The 20524-nt window shown below is 45.1% G+C and overlaps 1 protein-coding gene across 2 annotated transcripts in view; it reads right to left on the bottom strand.

Annotated features, from left to right (window-relative positions):
- The window catches only part of TMEM39B (transmembrane protein 39B), a 60093-nt gene that overhangs the window by 18275 nt on the left and 21294 nt on the right, over nucleotides 1–20524 (bottom strand). The window contains exon 1 of one of the 2 annotated variants that reach the window (XM_033955483.1): nucleotides 11560–11692. The exons of the other annotated variant lie outside the window; for it this stretch is intronic. The gene's annotated coding sequence lies outside the window, so the exon portion shown is untranslated. Of the gene's footprint in view, nucleotides 1–11559; nucleotides 11693–20524 lie in introns of those variants that run through there. 2 annotated transcript variants of the gene reach the window in all.

Raw genomic sequence — 20524 nt, 5'->3', positions numbered from 1 at the left:
CGGACAGGCTGAGACAGATTCTCTGGAGAGGTCAGCCCGAGAGAAACCAAGCTGTCAGGTGGAGGGAGGACAGATTGGGATGAAGTAGAGACTGATGCTACTGCGTAAGTAGAGTAGGAAACACAGGAAGAGGAATGGGCTCCCTGGAGCTGAGCTGGAGCAGGAGGGAGAACCAGTGTTGGTGAGGCCACCGAGGAGCGATGAGAATCATGGTGGCTCTGTCCCTGCGGAGTTTGGATAACGTCCGCAACATCAGAGGCAGTGGAGGAAAGGCATAGAAGAACCGATCCGTCCAGTCGAGCAGGAAAGCATCCGGGGTCAGACGATGAGGGGAGAAGAGTCTGGAACAGAACTGTAGCAGCTGATGGTTGTGAGGAGCTGCAAAGAGGTCCACCTGTGGAGTGCCCCAGCGAGCAAAGATGGAGCGGAGCGTGGGAGGATCCAGGGTCCACTCATGAGGTTGAAGAATGCGGCTGAGATTGTCGGCCAGGGAGTTCTGTTCGCCCTGGATATAGACAGCCCTGAGGAAGAGACTGTGTGCCGTGGCCCAGGTCCAGATGCGGTGGCCTCCTGACAGAGGAGGGGAGATCCGGTGCCGCCTTGCTTGTTTATGTAATACATGGCGACTTGGTTGTCTGTGCACAGGAGAAGGACCTGAGGGTAGAGAAGGTACTGGAAGGCTTTGAGAGCATAGAACATGGCTCTTAGTTCCAGGAAATTGATGTGATGTTGACGTTCCTGAAGGGTCCAGAGCCCCTGGGTGCGAAGATCTCCCATGTGAGCTCCCCACGCATAGGGGGAGGCATCCGTGGTGATGATCATGGAGTGAGGGGGCAGATGAAAGAGTAGACCCCTGGAAAGATTTGAGGAGTTCAACCACCATTGAAGAGATTGCTGAAGAGACGATGTCACAGAGATGGGATGAGAAAGAGGATCCGTGGTCTGTGACCATTGGGTGGCCAGAGTCCATTGAGGTGTTCCGAGGTGGAGGCGTGCCAGAGGAAGCACATGGACCGTCGAGGCCATGTGGCCCAAGAGGACCATCATTTGCCGAGCAGGAATAGAGCGACAAAGGAGCACCTGATGGCAGAGGCGGAGCAGAGTCCCTTGGCGGTCTGAGGGGAGAAATGCTCTCATCAGAGTGGTGTCGAGGACGGCTCCAATGAACTGAAGTCGCTGTGTGGGAAGCAGATGCGACTTGGGGTAGTTGATCTCGAACCCCAGGAGATGGAGGAAAGAGATGGTGTGATGAGTGGCCTGTAGCACAAGTGGAGACGTAGGAGCTTTCACCAACCAATCGTCCAAGTATGGGAACACCTGGAGGTTGTGAGGCCTGAGGAAGGCCGCCACTACAATAAGACACTTGGTGAACACCCTGGGCGATGATGCGAGGCCAAAGGGTAGCACTTTGTACTGGTAGTGGCGGTGCTGAATCTGAAATCGGAGGTAGCGACGTGAAGTCAGATGGATTGGAATGTGAGTGTAGGCCTCTCTGAGGTCTAGGGAACATAGCCAGTCGTGTTGAGAGAGAAGAGGGTAAAGCGTGGCAAGGGAGAGCATTCTGAACTTTTCCTTGACCAAACACTTGTTGAGGTCCCTGAGATCGAGGATGGGACGGAGGTCTCCTGTCTTCTTGGGTACCAGGAAGTAGCGGGAGTAGAATCCCTGACCCCTTTGGTCTTGGGGGACTTCTTCGATGGCATTGAGAAGAAGGAGGGATTGGACCTCCTGAAGGAGGAGGAGGGTTTGAGAAGAGTGAGAAGCAGACTCTACGGGAGGATTGTCTGGTGGAAGAGTCTGGAAGTTGAGAGAGTAGCCGTGGCGAATGATGTTGAGGACCCACTGGTCTGATGTGATGACCTCCCAACGGCTGAGAAAAAGTTGCAGGCGTCCTCCGATAGGTTGAGGAAGAGGTAACGCCAGTGAGAGACTGGCTATGCCCTGGAGAAAGGAGTCAAAAGGGCTGAGCAGGTTTTGACTGAGGGAGAGGCTTGGCAGGTTGATGAGACTGGGAGCGAGCCTGAGTTTGATGTTGCTGACGAGGTCGGCGAGGTTGTTGCGGAGGTGGCTGAAGAGGTCTGGCGGAGAACCTACGTTGGTAGGAAGACTGCTGTCTGTAAGGGCGAGCAGGCGGAGTCTTTTTCTTCGGTTTGATGAGAGTGTCCCACCTCGTCTCATGAGCTGAGAGTTTCTGGGTGGTGGAATCCAGGGACTCTCCAAAAAGTTAATCACCAAGACAAGGTGCGTTAGCCAGGCGGTCTTGGTGGTTAATATCGAGGTCGGAAACTCTCAGCCAGGCTAGACGTCTCATGGCAACAGCCACAGCAGATGCTCGAGAGGTCAGCTCAAATGAATCATAGATGGAGCGCACCATGAATTTTCGGAGTTGGAGCAGACCGGAAATTTGTTGTTGAAAGAGAGGGACCTTACGTTCAGGCAGATATTTCTGTATAGAAGAAAGTTGATTCACTAGGTGCTTCATGTAGAAGGAGAAGTGAAAGGTGTAATTATTGGCTCTGTTTGCAAGCATGGCATTTTGATAAAGGCGCTTGCCAAATTTATCCATCGTTTTCCCCTCTCTGCCAGGAGGGGTGGAAGCATATACACTGGAGCCCTGGGTTTTCTTCAAAGTGGACTCCACCAGAAGGGATTCATGGGGTAGTTGGGGTTTGTCAAACCCCGGGATAGGAATGACCCTGTAGAGACTGTCCAGTTTTCTAGGGGTGCCCGGTACCGTGAGAGGGTTTTCCCAATTCTTATAGAAAGTTTCCCGTAAGATGTCGTGGACGGGTAACTTGAGAAATTCTTTGGGTGGTTGCTCGAAGTCTAGGGCATCTAGGAAAGCCTGTGACTTCTTAGAGTCAGATTCCAAGGGTATAGAGAGAGCCGCTGACATCTCTCGAAGAAATTTGGTGAACGAGGATTGTTCAGGCTTGGAACCAGTATCAAGTGTGGAAGGTTCCTCATCGGATGAGGAAGGCTCCTCATCGGTACCGGGTTGGGATTCCTCCCATAGGTCCGGGTCCCTGACGTCGGGGTGCGTGGGACGGGACGGCGGTGTGGATGGTTCTGCGTGGCAAGTCTTTGAGAGAGATTTGCCAGATCGCATGGAGACGGTACCGGGGGAAGAAGAACGGTGCCAGTCTTGGTCTCGGGGAGGATGTCGGGGAGGATCGGCGTCAGATCGTAGTTGAATGAGAGGATTAATGGGTTCCGCCGAGAGTACCGGCATGGATGTGTTCAATGGCACCGATGGAGTGGATTCCGGTGGTATGGAGCGATGCTCGGGCCGGTCCGGTACCAGAAGTAGCGGGGCCAACATTGCCGGCAACAGATGTTGGAGCTGTTGCTGTAGTTGCTCCTGCAATTGGGTTTGGAGTATGGCCGCTATGCGGTCGTCCAGAGGAGGCACCGGTACCGCTTTTTTCTTTTTCGGTACCATAGGTGCCGCTTCACGCCCCGGCGATGAGGAGACCGATGATGAGGCACTCACCGATATCGGGGCGGAGCGTTTGCGGGGTCGGCGCGATGCCGGGAGGACCGGCGTCGCCGTTGTGGCAGGAGGGCGCTCAAGGGAAGTGGAAGGCTTCTTAGCCGGCTTACCTGGCGCTATCGACCCCGAGGAAGGATCAGGTGGTGTCGATGTAGTCGGTGCCGACTTCGGTGGCGCCGTCGATGGTGTGGCAGATTCCATGGCAGAACCGGTACCGAAAAGAATAGTCTGCTGGATCTGCCAATTTTTTAACGTACGTTTTTTAAGAGTGGCACAGCGGGTGCAGGTGTCAGCCCGATGCTCTGGACCCAGGCACTGTAAACACCAATTGTGTGGGTCAGTGAGAGAGATCGGGCGTGCACACCGCTGGCACTTCTTAAAGCCCGGCTGAGGGGGCATGAATGGAAATACGGCCTCCACAAAATCAAACCCGGAGGCCTGTATGTTGGCAACAGGCCCCGCCGGGGCCGGCCAGAAAAATAAGGAAAAAAACTAATTAATAATGTTTTTTGTTTTTTTTGAACGAAACAAAAAAAGAACCCGAAGGGAAAAGTAAAAGAAAAGAAAATACGCGAGCGGGAAGGCAAGGAAGGAGATTTCAACAGCCGTTGAAAGCACATGCGTCTTCTTCGCTCCGCGGAAACGAAGAAACTGGCGACCACGCTCTCCTCCGTCGAGCGGGAAGGCACCCGCGCATGCGCGGTGCGGTCAACTAGAACTTTCTAGTTAAAAGTGTCCGTACTGGGGTTCCGTCGGTGACGTCACCCATACGTTAAGAATATGCTGCCTGCTTGTCCTGGGATAATAAAAGTTACCACTCAGCAAATGGATCTTGGGGCCATTAAAAAACAAACAAACCCCACATTGAAATCTAGAACATGGTAGGAAGCATCAACCAGAAAAACCAAATAATTTGTAAGGGAGAAAACCCAAAGCTGGCAATATAATAACGTCTCTGAATTCATCCTCAGCTTTCTATACAGTTTTGATTGACCCATCTTGATAAAGACACAGCAGGACTAATAAAGATACACTCAAAATAAGAGAGATTAAGAACTTGGAGTAACAGAGAAGAAAGTGGAGGTATGCCTGTTCCCCCCACTCCACTCATGATGTTATAAATCTGTTCTTTTTAGCTGGGTAGATATGAGAATCTCCATCTCATATCACTGGAAGTATCAGAGACTTTTCTATTACGATGAGCTGGTTTCTCCCAGGGGACTCAGATTAGCTACCTGTTTGTGCGTCGACCAAATTAGAGACTTAAATGCGCTGGATTTAATTTTTCAAATTTCTGCAAATCTGTAAAAAGTGCACCACAATATTCCACAGAGCAGCAAATCTACCTGTCAAACATGTGCTAATAAACTCCCCTTTTACAAAGTCCGCTAATGGCTATCGCTGTGGAAACTGCCCTGAAGCCCATAGATATTTAAATGGCTTCAGGGCTTTTGTCGCACGGCTTTGGGAAAGGGGAGGGAAGCGTTTGAAAATAAAGTCTTTACAAACAAATCTATGAGCTCCAAAGTCTGTTCCAGAGTCTCAGCAAAAGTGGATGATGCAGACATTTTGTCTAGAAGCTGAAAGACAAGGTTGTGTTTCCACTGACGCAATTTACTGTAAAAAATAAAAAAAAGACAAGGTAGCTGACAAGTTTCTTGTTGGCAGAACACCAAAGGCAGCTTTTAAATGTTCAGCGAATGCATCATCTATTAAGCATGAAGTGATGTCCCAAATTTCACAGAGCATATAGTGGCCTCTCCAAGCCATCTACAATCCCTTCCTCTCACTTAGAGATCCAATGGACTTATCCCATTCCACGTATTCACTACCCTTTTTTGTGAAAAAGTGTTTCCTACTACTACTTATCACTTCTATAGTGCTGAAAGGTGTACGCAGCGCTGTACATTTTGACATTTATAAACAGTCCCTGCTCAGAAGAGCTTACAATCTAACTTGGACAGACAGATACGACATATAAGGTTGGGGATGCAGAACCTAAGGTGAAAGGAGTTAGGAGTTGAAAGCACTCACCATCAGCTACTATACGGAAGTTACCAGAAACGTTTCTGAATTCCTTCAGTGAAAATACTTCATCTTGAATGTGCTCATAAAAGAACTTAGTCACTGCTTGGAGCAAAGTTGTGGGTTAGATCGCTTGACATTTTGTTGTTTCATAAAGCTGTGAAAACATTTGTTTTTGGGACTATTACCTTATAGCTCAGAAGTACAGTTTAAATGGTTTTGTTTTATAATATACTTTGGTTTGAAATTTGAAAGAATGTTAGATGTGATTTGTTATGTTTGTCAGTTTTATTCTGGGCTAACCTGGGAGGATGGGCTAGAAAAGTACCCCCACCCCCCCCTTTTACAAAGCTCACTAGTGGCTACCACTTGGCAGCCGCCCTGAAGCCTTTTAAATCCCTGTGGGCTTTGCGGCAGTTACCACAATGGCCCAGGCTAAACAGCTTCGAGGCCCTAAGTTTTTACAAACCTGAAGTGCATTTTTTAGCACCAGCCACGGTGGGAACAGCTCTGACAATATGAACGTCAGAGCTGTTACCACCGCGGCCAGCGCTAAAAACCGTAGTTTGGTAAAATGGGGGCGGAGAGGTAAATAAAGAAGCAATCCCTGAGAAAGAAAGACAAATGAATGTAGTAAACGATGGTAGATAAAGACTGAAACGAGCCATCTAGTCTGCCAGTAAGGTGACTTTCCACCCACCCTGGTTTTGGGTTGTAACTGGTACCCTGTACAAGTTAACTCCTCTATACCTTGTTTTGAAGCATGTTATAGCAGAACCTGCTGAAGTGAACAATAATTTAAGTTTTGCTCTGATTCTACCTTGCTATATAGTGAACCTCTGTATTATCCCAAACCTTTTGAAACTCCGTTATTGTTTTAAACCCATCACTGGGAAGGCTTTCTGGGTATCCACCACCATTTCTATGAATATCATTCAGGAAGTTTTAGAAAAATGTACATGTAAAGAACAAAATGACAGAACATATATAAAGAAAAGGTAAATCAAAAATTGAAGGCAATTGCCCTGGATCAGTAGCATGGAACGTTGCTACTCTTTGGGTTTTGGCCAGGTACCAGTGACCTGGATTGGCCAGTGTGAGAACGAACTACTGGGCTTGATGGACCATTGTTCTGACCCAGTGAGGCTATTCTTATGTACACAATAACCGGAACACAGCTAGCGAAATAAGAATAGCCTCACTGGGTCAGCCCAGTAGCCCGTTCCCCCGGAGGCCAATCCTCCTCTTTATAAATTTTTTAATCAATACTACTGTATTTTTATATTTTCTATCAAAACTTACTTAAACAGCAGAGTTGCTGACAAGCCTGACGGGGACCCGTTTCGCCAATTACATGGCTTTTTCAAGGGTTCTCAGGACGCTATGCCAATTTAATCATGTAATTGGCGAAACGGGTCCCCGTCGGACTTATCAGCAACTCTATTTTAAGATAAGTCATTTTTGATAGACAATGTACAAATACAAAAGTATTGATTTAAAAATTTATAAAGATAGGAGGAGGTGGTCAGAGGGTCAGTGATGGAAATTGTGAACCACTGAAACCTGGTATTGGATTAAATTCCTGAGCCAGGTTGGTTTCTGAGACCCATTACCCTCTATTCTCTGGACAATTCCCTGTACTGGGATTTTCATGTATATTTGAGTTTGTCTCTTTACAATCCCACGAACTATCTTCTTAGACCTTCTCAGTAGAAATGTTGAAACCCTCAGAGGCTAAGAAAGCAAATAGAATGTTAGGAATTATCAGGAAAGGAATGAAAATCAAAAGATGAAAATGTTATAATGCCCTTATATCACTCTATGGTATGGCTACATTTTGAATACTTACTATGTGCAATTCTTGTCACCATATCTCAAAAAAGATATAGCAAAATCAGAAAAGGTACAGAGAAGGGTGATGAAAATGATAAAAGGGATGGGACGACTTCCCTATGAGGAAAGGCTAAAGCGGCTAGGACTCTTCAGCTTGGAGAAGAGACGGCTTAGGGGTGATATGATAGAGGTCTATAAAATACTGAGTGGAGTGGAAAGGGTAGATGTGAATCGCTTACTCTCCAAAATACTAGGACTAGGGGGGGCATTGGATGACGCTACTAAGTAGTAGATTTAAAACAAACCACAGAAAATATTTCTTCACCCAACATGTAATTAAACTCTGGGATTCATTGCGAGAATGTGGTGAAAGCAATTAGCTTAGCAGGGTTTAAAAGAGGCTTGGATAATTTCCTAAAAGAGAAGTCCATAGGCCATTATTGAGATGACTTGGGGAAATCCATTGCTTATTCCTAGTTTAAGCAGCATAGAATCTGTTTTGCTACTTGGGATCTAGCTAGGAACTTGGGATCTGGGTTGGCCACTGTTGCAAATAGGATATTGGGTTTTATGGACCTTGAATTATTTTTATGTGATCCGCCTTGAACTAAAAGGTAAAAAGGAATAGAAATGTAAATGATAATGGTAACCCCCCCCACACACACTTACAGTATAGTTCATTCAAACGTATTTATTCCTTTTTCATCATGAAGTAACTGAAGGACAATACCTACTAGTGGCTTTTAGAGGGGCAATTTTTGCCCTCTCTAGTAATTCCCTTTAAAAATCCAAGCTAGCAAAGACTATAGGAAGTTCAGATGCAAATTCTACTGAAGGACTTAAACCCTTGCATATACCTCTTTTTCACCCACTTGCATAAGAGAAAGCACAGATATATGTTTAGCTGGCCAAAGGAACTGTTCCATGCATCTTCCGACACACTGGTGAGGCCCCTCCATTTCTTTGCTGACTAAAGAATTTAAAGCTTTTTTTATCATCCCTCCAGACCGTAACAGAACGGATGGGTTTATAGAGAATGATGCAGGGAAAAAATTTGGCCCTGACCCTGCCAGCTTGGTCCCCGTCCCCACTCCATTCCCGCAAGCCATCTGATCTCAACAAACCCTCTCTCTCCCCTTCACAAATATACCCTCCAGTGGCTGCATATTGGGAAGGAAGGGGACATGAGACTCACACAGTATCACATACCACCCCCACAAGCAGTTAATGGCAGTAAGGAATGAGAGGGGTGCCTCCATCTGCGGGGACAAAGCTTTTCACAACTCTTGTGGGCGGTGAAAAGTTTTATTCCCATGTCTGTGGTGAGTCATACTTTGGCGTCTCCATAGCTGCAACAAAAACCGTGGCTCACTGACGTATTCTGGAAGCTTCAAGGTCTTAGGTGCTTCATCTGCAGCTGCTGTGAATGCTTTTTTGCCGCCGCCCCCCCCCCCCCCCCCCCCGATTTTGTTTTAGCTGTGTACAACTTATTTGCAGGTGGCTGTGGATCCTGCTTCTTCCCTGGGGGTCTCTGGTTCTTCAGGGGGGGGAGTCTTTCCTTCGGTATCTGCCCCCATCAAGTTCCCCCCCCCCTCGCCTCCATCCAAGCATCTGTGGGTTGCTTGGGATGAGGATTTTTTCCTTGCTGACCTGGTTTTGGCTGACTTGGACCTTTTTGTGTACCCTCAAGATCCTCTTGGGGAGATAGATGATGCAGATGGTTGGGTTTCGGAGACACTGGTTGATGAGGATGTTTCAGTTGTGCGCATTTTTCATCGGGAAGAGCTGCAGGAGCTTATTCTTCGGGTGTCCTCTGTCTTGTGTTTTGAGGAAGAAACTAAGGACCCCCTCCCCCTCATATTGTAGACCCTATGCTTCAGGGGATCAGTCGGCCTCCCGTTCTTTTCCTATGCATCAAGATATCCGAGATGTGGTGCACGCATAGTGGAAGACTTTGGCCGTGCCTTTTCACTTGACGCAGTCCATGACCTAGCTCTATCCCATTGCTGATGGGGATAGTGATACCTTTAACTCTCCTGTGGTTGATGCTGTGGTCTCAGCCACTGTACCTACTTGAAGTTTGTTAGAATGTAACAAGTTAGGAATTGACAACAGATCAGGAAAGATGAACTTCTTTAAACTACTTCCTAACAAAAATCTGTCGAAATTAAAGAAACACAAGTTTCTATCCATGCTGGCATTCTCTTCCATCTGCAATGTTAAATGAATAGCCAGGGTATCTTTGAAGATACTATCTGCAGGGATGCAACACACAGTTCTAAGGAAGATAATTGTTTCTACACCAAAGCAAAATTAGAATTCACATTAGACAATGTAGGCACAGCATCCCGAGTAGAAAAGAGCAAATTGGACTCACAATCCCACAAAGTAACCCTACCAAAAAGCCAAATTGCTTGTTCTTTGATAAAATGAAAGCAGAGTGCTCAGGAGAGACTCAGCAGTGCTGCTAGTGACTTGGGGAAGCTGCAGCAAGAACTGCGGCTTAGAGAGCACTGAGAAACAGGTGTTGAAGTGTGACAGCTCATGCCAGTAGCAGGTTCACTCATTGGAAGGAAGAGCTAGCCCCAAGAACAGTTCGGAGGAATTTCAACTGTGTGGAGACATTCAGAGAGCTGAAGAGAATGCCGCTGGAAAGAAAAGGGTTCCTCTGAGGAGTAGAGGATGAACGAAAGATTAGGTTACTTATCTCTGCTAATCTTATACTATAAGTGTGACAAATTTTACCTGTAAATAATATTGGTATTAGATCCCTAGTATGTATTGTTAGGATATAACTTGTACCAGAAAAAAAACCCAACAAACTTTTATTTCCACATACAACATAAGAACTTGGATATACAGTATACCAATCACATAAATGAAACAATATTCAATACGGAGAGGATTTTATTTCCCTATTTTTTTAAGTTCTTTACATGTTCTTGATAAGTATCCATGCCTCATTAACCCCCCCTTTATGAAGCTACATTGGGTTTTGGTTTTTTTTTAATCGCTGAACGCAGCCCTAAAAGCTGACACTCATAGGAATTCTATAAGCATTGAAGCTTTTACTACCGTGGCTGGCGATAAAAAAAAACACAACCTATTATCTGCTACGGTGGTAAAAGCTCCAACGCTCACAGAACTCCTATGAGCGTCGGAGCTTTTAGCGCTGCAACTGGTGATAAAAAAAAAACCCTAATGCAGCTTTATAAAAGGAGGAGTAAATGTGGTTATGGAGCAAAAGCATTTTATTTATTTTTAAAAAGCTACAGTAGTGATTCCCTGCAGCAAATGCACCGAAGACTATAGGAATTAAGTGGGCTTTGGTGCATTTGCCACAGAATTGCTACCGTTGCTTTGTAAGAGGGGCCCTTTATTTTGTGAGAGGCAAGTTATAGGAATAGTCAGGGAACATTGATCAGGCAATAGGCCTGATGGGCCGCCGCGGGAGCGGACCGCTGGGCGAGATGGACCTCTGGTCTGCCTCAGCGGAGGCAACTTCTTATGTTCTTAAAACTATTTATATTGTTATGACTTGCAGCAACTGGGTGGGTAGAACCGATGTTTTAGCCATCATGCTGTGGCTGAAAACAGCAACAATCATGACGCCAGCCCCAGAAGCACAATTGCTGTTTTAAACTATTTTAACACAATTATAAAACATGTCCTTTTCAAGTTAGAGAAATTGAGAAGTGTGTGTTTGTAAATTTACTAGTTATCTGAGATTTGTTTCGGTGACGTAAGCCCCTCACTCCTTCCCCATCTCCCCTCTACCTCCTAACTTTCCTGGCACCAGCAGCATCACTTTCAGCTCTCTCTCTCTGTTACTTCCTAGGCGCGGGACCCAGAAGTGACATCAGAGGGAGAGCAGACACTGGTGTGAGCAAGGGGTTGGGGTTGGAGCTTGGCTGGTGAAGAGACAGTGGCCCCTCCCCCCTCCATCAGAATAGCCTTACTGATGCTCTTTTCTAGAGCCCCTTTAACTGTGCTTTGCAAGAGTCGAAGGGACATCACCAGGGTCCTTGGCCTGCAAAGTCAATCTAAGTCCTTTTAACTTCTTTTGGAGCCGATTCGGCAGCATTCCAAAGGCCTCTGCAATGAACGAGAAAACCATTCATACCAGTAGCAAAGAGAGTGTAATGGGAGCAAGGGGGGTCTCGACTACTGCAACGGAATCCTCCTCCTCCCCCCCCTCCCAGACCTACCATAAAGCAGCACCGGCGACTCCCGGCCTCCGACCCCGTCAGCTTTCCAGCCGCTGCCCGTCACGGCTGCTTCCGCGCAAGCGCACACGAGCCCCGCTTCCGGCTTGCCGCCCCTAGCGCGCATGCGCCCCCGCCCCGGCACGTGACGTAGCTCCCCCATGAGTCCGTCCTTTTCCCGCCCCCAACAATAAAGCACGAGACCAAGTAGGGTAACAAACCCTTTATTAGCATCAGAAAGCACTAAGGCCAGCTTCAACAGTCTCGTCCTCTGCCAGAGCAGTCGGAGGTTCGGCTCCTGCAAGAAAAAGGCAGCGTTCAGGGAAAAGCCATGACTTAAGCTCCTTCTCTCGCACTACAAAGGGCAACTGTGATTACAGCTTACCAGGGGCCACATGAAAGACATACAACAGAACATGTCAGCACAGGGACTCGCACCAGCTCATCCTGCCTGTCCCCCTCCCCCCAAAAAAGCAAGTCATTGTTGGGGGTGGGGGGTAAGTCACACATAGTTGGACCCAAATTCAAACCTCAGCTCAAGTTGGAATGCTCTCTAATCGCTACATGTAGGTAGAGACAGTCAAACACAGGTCACTTCAATGTCAGCACTAAAGCATATAGGGCAGGTGGAAGAGAGGCCTAAAGAAGGATCAGGAAGAAAACTGCTGGTCCCTCAGAAGATAAAGGAATACAATTTAATACCAGAAAATATAAAGCACAACAATGTGAAGGGACTAGCATTCTCTAGCTTGCATTGTAAAATTTCATAGGCCATGATTAAGAAATACAAACCCTCACACTATACATCTGCTAATGGCTCTTGAAGTAGCATTGATGGTGGGATCTACTACTGCTCAAGTTCGTGTTTATAGGTGAAGCAGATATTGTTTTAATGGGCAACAAAGTAAACATTCAAAATACAAGAATCGGAGTATGGCAGACAGTCTAAATTCAATTGTGCCACTTCCCTATGGAAGCAGAGCCCCACATTAGAGAATGACATAGGGACAATTTTTTCCTGTCCCTGCTCCATTTCTGGAAGCTTTGTCCTCATTTGCACAAGCCTCAAACACAGGACAGGGACAGCGGCAAAACTCAGGGGGATGGGGTGGGGAATGTGCTTTCAAAGAATACCAGCGCACACTTCTCACCTCCAATATAACAAATGGCAATGCAGATCTAGCTCAAAATGGTTGCCTTTGAAGCTGGGCAGCACCTGCTAGCACAAAGAAGTGATTGGACAGATGGAACTCATTTGTCATCTCCAGATCTCAGCACCTTGTCACTTCTTGGACCTGAAGGCAGGCAACCAGATGAGACTACCTTAGGCAAAAAAGAAGGTACTAGTGCACAATGTTTTAACCAAGATCCATCAATGAGACCTTAGAAAAGGCAGTCTTACTGGTGGACACAAGCGTAATGCTAATTTCAGAAATTTAGCCACATGAATGTATGGGGCCAGGATGTTTTTGTTAACTTTGGGTTGGAAACACAAACTATCCGCTACCTGACCGCCAAGCTATTTTGTAGCCCTTCTCACAGGAATGCTAACACGAGAGAGATCAGGACTGTGACTGGGTCCGGACCTTGAAAACACTTCCAGGCCTTTGAATAGGTGGCCAAGGTTGACTGTTTCTTGGATCTTAAAAGGGTAGCAATCACAACATCTGAATAGCCTTTGTGTGTTAAGGCCGCATGCTCAAGAGCCATGCCATAAAACCAAAGTGGTCCATATTCTCCTGTGTGATCGGGCCCTGCGTGAGCAAACTTGGGAGACTCAGAAGTCTGAAGCCTCAGTCCTTCTGTAGATGGACTAGATCTGCATACCATGGATATCTTGGCTAGTCTGGCACGACTAGCAATACCAGCCCGGGGTGCGACAATCTCCTTAAGATCCTGCCTATTATGGGTCATGGAAAGAACACATATAGAAGTTCTGCCATTGGCCATGGCTGCACCAGGGCATCCAAGCCTTTACTTCCTGGCTCAGATCTTCACCTGAATAATTGAGCTGCTTTCCTGTGGTCACCAAAGCAACAGATCGATGTCAGGCATCCCCACCTACTCACAATGCAGTTGAATGCCTTGTGAGACAGCACTCATTCTCCAGGATCTAGTCTTTGGACTGAGAAAATCCACTTGTACATAGTCTGCTCTTGCGCCTCCGAGAGTGCCACCGGTGGGTTTCTGCCCACCCAAACATATATTTGAGTCTCCAGGCAGAGAGGCACCACCTTGTTGCTTGACATAGGCCACCACTGTTGCACTGTATGAGAAAACTTGCACCGCTTCATCCTGTAGTGTCAGGTAGATGGCTATCAGTTCCAAACAGTTGATCAATCACTGCTGCTGGGAGAGGGACTAGCGACCCTGAACTGGATGCCTTCCTTCATCCATAAAGCATGACATCTGTGGTCAAAATCACCATGTGGAGATGCGGAGTGGGACTGCTCTAGCTCTAGACTGTGGCTGGAGCCACCAGGTCAGACTGTGATGCGCCCCCACTGTCCAAGGCAGCCACCATCTGCAATGCAGTCCATCATGGGTACCATTGGGAGAGCACTTCCTGGAGGACTTAGCTGTGCCTTTGCCCAGGGAACCACACCTATAGACACTATCAATTGACCTCAGCACCTGCAAATAATGGCAAGCTGTGGGGGCTGGACTGTTCCAAGACTCCTTGATCTAATACATGAGTTTCACTCTGCAGCCCTCTGGCAGACACTCCTTTGTGTTGAATAGGGTGCCGAGATACTCCAGACATTGCATTGGTGCTAGGTGGCTTTTCCAAAAGTTGACTATCCAGCCCAGGAACTTAATCACCCTTTGCACTGCTGTCCTACCCTCTGATTTGGATGGGACTCTTATCAGCCAATCATCCAGATATGGATGCACCTACTTACAGAGGTGTGCTGCTAATTTCACAATCACTCTGGTAAAAGGTGCGAGGTGCTGTGGCCAGCCAAAGTGGGAAGGCTACAAACAGAAAGCGTTGCTCTAGAACATGGAAATGCAAGAATTTCCGGTGCACCGGATATGGGAACTTGCAAATAGGTCTCTGCCAAATCCAAAGAAGCAAGAAATTCCCTGGCACCACAGAAGCAATGACCGATTGCAACATCTCCATGTGGAAACCAGGGATCTTGATGGCTACATTGACTGCCTTCATGTCCAGAATCAGCCTCCAGTCTTATGAACCTCTTTTGAGCACTATGAATAGAGTATATGCCTGAGCCCGATTCTTCATCTGGTATGGCTTTTAAGGCCGCTAGCTTCAGTAGCTTCTGCAGTCACTCTGAGTGACCACTTTCTCCGATCTTCCTGCTAGAGAATCTCCAGTACGCAGTGGTTAAAAGTAATCCCTGCCCATACCTCCCAATAAGCTGTTAACCTCCCTGCAATTTTTAGAGGCTCCTATCTTGATGTCATAACTGCTTCTTGGGAGCAGTTACGGGGCCAGAACCTGAAGATTTAAGATACCTGCCCCCTCCCCTCTAAATCTCTGTCTAGAGCTGTGAAATGATCTCTGGACCAATGGACCCCCCACACACTGGTGAAAATGCCTGAAGCTACAAAATTTACTTTGACATGACCCCCTGGGGGTTCTTAGCCTGCTTTCAGGCAAAGACTTTGGCTTATGATCCTGCATAGTGGCCATGAGATCTTGCCCTTAAATGGCAATTTGCTCAAGGTTACCTTGGAAGCTGAGTCTCCTGCCCACTGTGATCCACAGCATCCAGCGAGCAGAAATAGCATGTGCAGAAACCTTGCTCAATACTCTGAATAGATCATAAAGCATCTGCTACACCAGTCATTAGAAGTTGCTTCCTGTTGGAACTTGGGAGTGGCAAGCACATGTGACTTAGGGAAGGGAATGGGGACTTGTATACTGCCTTTTTGTGGCTTTCAAAGTTGATATTCAAAGCAGTGGCCATTGGAGGATTAAGCGACTTGACCAGGATCACAAGGCACAGCACTGGGATTTGATCTAAACCTCTGCGTGCAGAGGCAGCATCTCTACCACTGAGCTACAGTGTAGGATGCTGCCGCCGCTGACTTTAATCCCGAGACCACATCTTCAAATTCTCTTGAGAATAAAATACAGCCTGTGGTCATGGGTATCTTTCAATACTACTCTGCCTTCATTTGGTAACCTGTGCCATGCGCCACCAGGGAACCCAACTTTGGTGGAGTAAATAGCTGGTTAAAGGCTGCATCCATTGGATAAAGTTTCACCATCGCCTGGGCCCTTCTGGGACTTCCTAGTGGTCTGTTAACATTTTAGTTAATGTCCTGAGAGAGAAAGCATGTGGTCCGAGCCATAGTGCTGCTTATAAGCGAGCACTGGGTAGTTGAAGCTTCTGGGGTCTTTTAATTTCTGGAGATACGCTGTAAATATCTCCAAAAGTGCCAAGGACTTAAACAGCCTGTGCACCTTTGGGTTCTCTCCAAGATCTAAGGCCCCTCACCCCAGCTGTGACGTAGGACCCAGACTGGGCAACCACATCTCTTGCGCATGCTCTTTTAGGGAACACTCCAGCATTGCTGCAACTCCTGCAGGTTCCCATGCAACCAGAGGCCCAAAGAGCCCCTGTGGTCACTCATGTCCCTTTCTAGGGTTTTGCAGTAGCTGCACTTTGCTGGGGATGCACGATTGTTTTTTGCCTGCTCTAACCAGGCTTTTTGACCTGGATCTCATCATCTGGTAACCACCACCACCGCGCGCGCGCCCCCCCCCCCCCCCCCAGGGGGCTAAGCCAGTGACTGCCAACTCCCACATACACACGAGCCTTGGGCTGCCCTCCAGCACAAATCTGGAATGAAGCTGAAGCATCCTGGCCTGACGAGTCCATCCCACCTGATTTTGAGCAAACAACAACTAGAGTGAGTGCTTTTTTTGTGTGTCAGGCCCACAGCATGGAAGAAACTCTTCGCTTATATAAGGCAGCAAGGACATGTGAACATAAAAAGCCAAACTAATAAAAAAATGGTATTTATTCTGTGATATGAAGTATAGGTGTTGAAAAACTTTATTCTGTAATGGAATAATGGACATTGTGGTTAAGAGAAGATGTATTTCTTGGTTGGTTGGTTGCTTTTTATTTCCAAGCAGCGGGATCAGCCATCGCCACTACAGAGAGCCCATCAACCTGATTCTGCAATTAAGAACTGCCTGCCTGCGTATGTAACTGCAAGGCATATGTTACCATCAGAGTCATACAATTGCTAGATGAAAATTTAACCACTAGATGTATGTGTAATTGGTGAAGTCTTGAATTAGAACTACTTAGGAATTTTTGAGACATATGTTATCATCAGAGACACAAATAGCTGTTAAATGCATGAGAACTGATAGCTGCATGTGTAATTACTAGAGACTTGTCGTAGAACTGCTTAAGATTTATATCCCTTTGGACCACCTTCAAAGCCTACACCAATCCAGTCAACAACCATACAAACAATAACTCAAGAATTTACAGGGAAACCATTACACTTCTGTGCTAGGAAGAAATACCATACCCTGCAAACATGAATCGCCTCCTGATTTTCCTGATCTGTCTGCTAATTGGCAACATCAAAGATGTTAACTCCCTCCACCCACAATCAATCAACGACCCGGATCTCTCACTTTTACACATCTCTATTCCACAAGAAAACATAACAAATCACATTACTGCTATCTCAAATAAAAGAAGACACCAACGAAACCTTAAAAAAAGAATAAGGCAAGTAAAACCCATCAAAACCAATACCGCTACCAAACCTATCACACCCACATCTGTCCCCTGTGCATACCTTAATACTAGATCTGTCAGGAATAAAGCCTTCCTAATTAATGATTGGATCATTAACAAGCAAATAGCCTGCCTTTTACTAACTGAAACACGGTTACTATCAGAAATCCTTAAGCTAAATCGCATGGGAAAAAAAGGAGGCGGTCTAGCAAGTATTCTTAGGATTTGAGTTCGAACTATTAGATTCCAAAATGACCGACCAACTAGAAATTCTAGCCTGTAAAATTAGCAACCATCATCTAGAAGAATCCCTATCATGCATATTATTCTATGTCCCGCCAAAAGCCAAAGAAGACTTCTGTGCATTTATCCTAAACAATTCACTCGGTTCTTCTTACAATATCATCGCAGGAGACAAACTTACACCTAGATGAAGAGGACAATACAAACGCGAAAGAGTTTAAAAACTTTCTATCCCTACTCAATTACAACCTCCCTCTACCAACACAAACATGAAAAAGGTCATCAGTTAGATATGGTAGCCATGTCCACAAAGGACATCCCAAACCCTGCCATCTCTATACGTAAAGGCACCTGGTGTCATGATATCTGGTCTGATCATTTTACTTATTATTTCAAGCTAATCTGGTCTTATTCTAAATCTAAAACACACCCAATAATAAAGAGAACATCACACCAGAGGCTATATTAATCCAATAGATTTCTGGTCACAATATGAATTTCAATCAGAGATAGAAGAAGGAATCGATTTCTGGGATCACTGGATGACAACCAGCACATCCATTTTAGATAAAATCGCCCCTATACGCAATAGCAAAAGCAATGCAAATAAATATAACAAATGGTTTTGACACCGAACTTCTAAAACTGAAACAACTAGCTAGACGACTAGAAAGAACTTGGGAAAATAACAGGAGAACTAACAGACCGTAAAATGGAGAGCTAACATAAAAATCTACAAACAAATGATAAGACAAACATAAAGCATTCTACTCAATTAAAATCAGCTCATCTTGTAATGGTTCACAAGGAATCAATACAAAAGAGCTATTCAACCTGATCACAAATTTATTTGACATCGCTCGCAACACCACACCCACACACAACTCTAAGTTACCCTCTGCAAATGACTTAGCACTACACTTCGATTTGAAAATTAAAAAACCTTAGAATTCATTGTTCAACAAATGACCCTAGTGATCATCCGATACCTATCACTCAAGGAAATGATACACCGGCAGACATGATCTGGAGCTCCTTTCAAGATTTAGAGTGGAACAATTACAACAGACTATATAACAAATACTCTAAATCCTATTGCGTTCTGGACTCATGCCCCCCAGAAATCATGAAAGCGGCACCTTTAGCATTTAAACTATCGTTGATGCAATATTTGGCTCATAACCTAAAAACTGGGAAGTTCCTCTCTAATAATGGTCACATAACCCCAATTCTAAAAAATCAAAAATAATCTTCAGCTATAATATCCCAACTACAGACCAGTAGCATCCATTCCGTTTATTGTAAAAATTATGGAGGGATTGGTACACACTAATAATCCTATAAATTTTGTGAATCACACTAAACTCGCATAAACTTTTGGCTAAAGCACAAGTTAATGTATCCAATAGAGAACTACGAACGATCTCAAGCGCTCACGGCTAAAAGTCTGATGTATATTTCAAGCTAATAACCATACGGTGAGCTATCATTGATCTTATGTGTTCTCTTTTTCTTAATTTTTTCATTTTTTGAGTATTTATATATTTTTTTGTAAAATTTTTCAAATCTATTTTGACTTTTATACTGGTCTTCATTAATTTATTTAACAATGTTTCCCTTTTGAGAATAAACTCTATGAAGTACTTAGCTTCATGACTATGGGGTACTTAGCTTCACACGATGGAAGATCTCCGTTTCGCTCATACACTTAGAGGAGCTTCGTCAGGAAACCACCAGCAATCATACTATAAAAAGACAAAACATTCTTTAAATATAAAATCTAATAAATATATGTTTTAAACTTGCTTGCACTCATCTGTGAACCACTATGGCGATACTGCGGGTCCCTATGTTTAGAGACCAATTATTTTTTGGAAACTGCTCATACTAAAACTACCTCGAATCAATTCAGAGTTATAACTGTTCTATAAGTACTATAATGCAAAGAAAATGTAACTCAGCCTATTAGTCGAAAACCGTTCATCTAACATATCCTGTAACATACCTCTTAATACTGATAGTATCAAAGACAAAATTTCCGAGAGTAACCTGAAGCTCAAAGTACCGAAATCCTCTGCCTGTCTGATTTATCACCGGCATAAATGGCCGCCCAAAGGTCTGAGTTTAAATTATATGAAGGCGTCTGATGTCATATCCGGGGTAGCCAGTACTCTGATATATCGATCTATTCTATGAACATATGTTTTATAAGGCAGGGCAAATCTAAACATCGGAACCTATTCAAACAGATACTGACCTATCGTTCCATTATCTCACTCATAGGATTCACAGACTTTCTGAACTTCAGGTTGCTCTCGGAAATTTTGTTTTTATGATACTATCAGCATTAAGAGGTATGTTAAAGGGTATAATACTTCAGTATTAAGAGGTATGTTACAGGATATGTTAGATGAACGGTTTTCGACTAATAGGCTGAGTTACATTTTCTTTGCATTATAGTACTTATAGAACAGTTATAACTGAATTGATTCGAGGTAGTTTTAGTATGAGCAGTTTCCAAAAAATAATTGGTCTCTAAACATAGGGACCCGCAGTATCGCCATAGTGCATTCACATATGAGTGCAAGCAAGTTTAAAACATATATTTATTAGATTTTATATTTAAAGAATGTTTTGTCTTTTTATAGTATGATTGCTGGTGGTTTCCTGACGAATCTCCTCTAAGTGTATGAGCGAAACGGAGATCTTCCGTCGTGTGAAGCCAAGTACCCCATAGTCATGAAGCTAAGTACTTCATAGAGTTTATTCTCAAAAGGGAAACATTGTTAAACAAATTAATGAAGACCAGTATAAAAGTCAAAATAGATTTGAAAAATTTTACAAAAAAAATATAAATACTCAAAAAACGAAAAAATTGAGAAAGAGAACATATAAGATCAATGATAGCTCACCGTATGGTTATTAGCTTGAAATATACATCAGACTTTTAGCCGTGAGCGCTTGAGATCGTTCGTAGTTCTCTATTGGAT

This window comes from Geotrypetes seraphini, chromosome 8, assembly GCF_902459505.1.
Source record: "Geotrypetes seraphini chromosome 8, aGeoSer1.1, whole genome shotgun sequence".
Lineage (NCBI taxonomy): Eukaryota > Metazoa > Chordata > Amphibia > Gymnophiona > Dermophiidae > Geotrypetes > Geotrypetes seraphini.
Note: the sequence above shows the minus strand (reverse complement) of the source record. Positions and strands in the feature narration are given on the sequence as shown.